The sequence below is a fragment of the Centruroides sculpturatus genome, unplaced genomic scaffold (genome assembly GCF_000671375.1).
Source record: "Centruroides sculpturatus isolate CEXI.00-Female unplaced genomic scaffold, Cexi_2.0 scaffold1300, whole genome shotgun sequence".
Classification (NCBI taxonomy): domain Eukaryota; kingdom Metazoa; phylum Arthropoda; class Arachnida; order Scorpiones; family Buthidae; genus Centruroides; species Centruroides sculpturatus.
Genome location: NW_019385442.1, coordinates 156,506 through 161,096, shown reverse-complemented (window position 1 = coordinate 161,096; position 4,591 = coordinate 156,506).

The window sequence follows — 4,591 nt, the reverse complement described above, 5'->3', positions numbered from 1 at the left end:
GTGTATTAGATGAATGATCGAAATTTCAAATTAACTCCCACCCAAAAGTATAATCTACATATCCACCCAAAGAAAGAAACCAAAATCCAGATTGAAAAAATGAGTGGGAGCTCAAATCCCTGGTATTTAAATGTAATGTCCTAAAAAGTCAGAGTAACATGGGTTTAGATTTTACCGGAACCAAAACACTTGAACACTTGTTTATTAACTGTATTTATTCATAATAAAACAGATGTTAAACAAAATTACCATAAATCAATTACGGTAATAGAATATATGACCTCTCCAATCTCTATTATTTTTAACTTAGATAGGTCAAAAAACTTCGATTTCAGTAACTATATAAAACTATATTAATAATTCTAAGTGCACACATATAAGGACGCTGTTTACATCCACTGGTGTTGTTGTTATATAAATACTTATAAATATTTTAAGAAAAGAAAAAAGTATTTTAGACGTAGACTGAATGTTTACTTTTATGGCTTTCAATTACTCATATTTCTTCTGAAAATGATTACTGACAATTCAATGTACTGTACTGTACGTACCACCCACATTATCTGCCAATCCCACTGGTGATATCTAAACAAATAGCTGAGAAATGCCGATTCAGAGAATTGTAATAAGGTCGAGATTAACTACACATAGAATTTCAATATTTATCATTACGGATTTGAAGGAATTATTTCTAAAACATTAGTTGATGTTGATACAATTAATATTTTAATGGACGTACAGTAGAGTACAGCACATATGTAATTTTATTATCGAAGATTAATTCCATGCTACATAAAAATAAATCATGCATGTTATAATAATAGCATTTATTTATAACTTATGATTCAGTTTTTACTTTTCCGGATGTTATACAGTATATAACAGAGGAAAAGTATAGTGATCGGTCAAAAAATGACTCTCCCAAGATTTAAAAATTTTTGGACTCGGGACCTTGAAATACAAAAATTTAATGGATTTTTCTGTTATATAGTATAGTGGGTTTTCTGTGTGTATAGATGTTAGTGCGCGTGTGTGTGGGAGCATAATTTTTTTCACCCGTTTTGAAGCTTAATAACTTTTGTGCGTTTTATCGAAAATTTCTTAAATTTTGCAGGGGGGTTTGTGTGTTTGAGGATTTTTGCTATTATTAAATTTTGGTGTTTAATTAAAGATCGAGAGGATGGGAAGATAGATAGGAGGTCACTTATCATATCTCGAGTGAGGTCAGACTTAATGAAGATTTTACTCTAGTACTTGATTGCTTCTTGTTCTCTCTTTTGTTCTTTGGAATAAAGCACAAAATTGCATTGTTGAACTTATGACGATGAGAAAATGGCCCGAAATGCATTTCCTTTTGTAAAAAATGAAAAGAAAAGTCTACATTTTTCATCGAAAAGTGTTCCTGTGTTCATCAAAAAGTTCTACATAGCAATTTTGTGCTTTATTTCAAAGAAGATTTTACTCGTTATTAGTATTTGCATTTAAAAAAAAAATAAAACTAGTCTCTACCCTCAAAATTAAGCTTTTTACCATTTTACAATAATTAATAATATAAAAAGTTTTAAAATAAAATCTCATAACAAATAACACCACACACAATTTTAAAATTTGCCGGGTTAGTGAATTTTTTCACATACAGTAGTAATCTTAAGCTCTAAATACTAGAGTCCTCAGCACTTCACTGAATGACATATTTTTCAAACTGAATTATAAAATATTCTTTAAAATTAAGTACAGAAAGGCTGCAGCTTTAAGCTAATTAAAATATAATACAGCACAATGCTATTCTAATTTTTTTTTTTAAAGTATAGTATAAGTTTATACAAACTGCACGCAAAACCTGAAGAAAATCTTTACAAAATTGCGTGATCAAAAGGAATTTCAATTGTTCAGTAAAGAAGCATCGTCAGTTACATAATCTGTTTCATTTGATTAAGAAGAAACTGGCTAATTAATTGGCCATGTTCATGCAGAAATTTATAATTGCTTCGTTATTGGTGCTCCTATTTGTTCTGGTGAAGATAAGCCATTAAAGTATACAAAAGACATTTTAACTTTTTATTTATTTATTTTAAAATTATAATATACATTCTGTGAAATTTGAAATACCGTTTAATCGATAAGACAATGTTTCAGGATGTAGATATACACTTATTCATAGTTAAGAATAAATAAATAAATGTCTTTTATTAGAAAATCTAATGGTAGTCTATATATTTAAATTTCTTAAATTAGTTACATATTTAATAAATTATAAAACAGAAGTACTTTTATAATTTTCCTAATCTACTATTGAATTATTTAAACACCAATAATATACCTCTAATTGTCTATTTAATCAGTTTTTATGACCATTATAACATAAATAATAATGCTAATCAAATAACAGATATAAAGTAAAAAATGAATTTAGACAGTATAATAATAGAAAATTTAAAAAAGTTCTTTGATAAATAATATAAGTTCAAATGATAATTATACTTTAATTGTTATATTAATACATAACCAAAAATCCGAAATAAATATGAACAAAATTTGGAATGTAGACTGATATATGCGTGCACTTATACATGTTTTTCATCGTTGCCATAACTATAATCTTCTTATCATTACGTCACAGAATGATTCAAAGAATTCAATTTTCATATTGATAAAAATACAAAAGCTGTGGAAAAGAAGAGAATAATTATATAAAAGAATTGAAAATTAAAAAACTAATTTTATTAATATGAAAAAACTGAATGTAGTACTTAATAGAAATATAGCTTTTCTTATACTTTACTCGTACAAAAATTTGTTCTGAGGACGTTAGTTTATAAGATTTGCACAAAGTATATAAAATTCTATTAAATGCTTAAATAAATCTGTTGATTGGCAAAATTTCTTTTAGTATAAACAGTTTATTTTTATTTTATTTTAATAAATGTATCAATTATATTTACAAAATTAGCAGTACTTAAATTCATAGAAATTTATTAAATTTTAATGATAATTTAAGTGTTGATAATCTACCTGGACATAATTCAATGGCCTTAAAAATTTGAATATAGATTAAAATTAATACTTTTAAGTAATAATAAACTAATAAGTAAATAAAAAAATTGTATTTTGTTTTTTTAATGTTTAAAAATTTTTGCTTTTATGAGTAATGTTTATTAAATTAGGGACCATGCAATTAACTGAGAGAGTTGTATTTATTCTAACAAAATTGAGAGTTGAGATTAAGCATTAAATATTAAAAAAATAAATGTCATTTACTAAGCAATTTGTTATGATAAATTCGTTATTTATCTATTAAGTCCTGTCTGTGAAGAGTTTACAACAAAATTATTTTCTCATTGATAAATTTGATCCTATAAATCATTAATGATTGTTTAATAATTTTATCCGATATCTCAACTACAGAGAGAATAATATCGGTCATTTTCTTTAATTATAAATGTATTCGATATTAATTGCTTCGAAATAGTATATAGGTTAATACGATTAGAGTTTTATAAAGCCATTCACCGGATCACAGCAAACTTCAATAGATCTTATAATTGTACAGTACATTCTTGCAAATAAATATTTAAGTTTTAATTTACAATCAGAATTTTAATTATTTATCAAAAGCCATTCATAAATATTATTTATAACGGAAGACACGCGAAATATTTATTTCAGAGATAAATTCTGTTGTTGTTTTTTTAGACATTTTCTTTTATAGATTAGTTTAGATGTAGGAACAGCTATATTCTATAGTCTACTCGGATAGAAATATTAATATAATTTAGATGTTTAATGTTTTCTCTTTTGTTTTCTAAGTATAAAATAGATTTTTATGCCGATTCTTAATTCTAGTAACAGAAAAATATCTTACAGAAAATTAAAATAGTTTAAATTTAAACTGTGTAAGAATGTAGTTTATAAAGACGATAAAAATGTAGAAAAATGTTATAAATTACAAATTTAATCGAGGTTTGTTTGATAATGGTAATAATCTATTTATATAATCGCAACATCTCTTATTAAATTTAAGTTTATCCTTTAATTATACTTAATATATTTTTTCATTTCTCTTTTCGAATTTAATAGAGCAATAAAATTTGTTTTTTTTTAATTAAATTATTAAAATATAAAAAGTTTAGGCCTATATAGCTAACACATAAGAAAAGTTTTTTTTTAGAATTTTTTAACTCGAAATATTTATATTTTTAGAAATGGAAACAGACCTTTTAAAATATATAATTTTCGAAAACTTTTTAAAAATAGTTTTAGTTTTAATGTCATTGAAATGTTTTTAAAAAATTTAATTATAAGTTAAAAAGCTTATTATTTTTTAAGCATTCGGTAAATTGCTAAAGAACGTTAAACAAAGAATTAAAAAGATAAAATGACGATAAAAATAGACTGTTGGTGCCTTGACAAATACTAAAACTATTTTTCATCATCTTTGAAAACTAAATTATATTTTATTATGTAGCATAAAGATATAGAATACGTTATTTTTAAAGAATAAGCTTTCATTAATGTTTTAAATTTTATACTTTAAACGATTTAATCATTTTTTAAAATGATTATTGCTTTTAAGATTATATGCAATGAATTA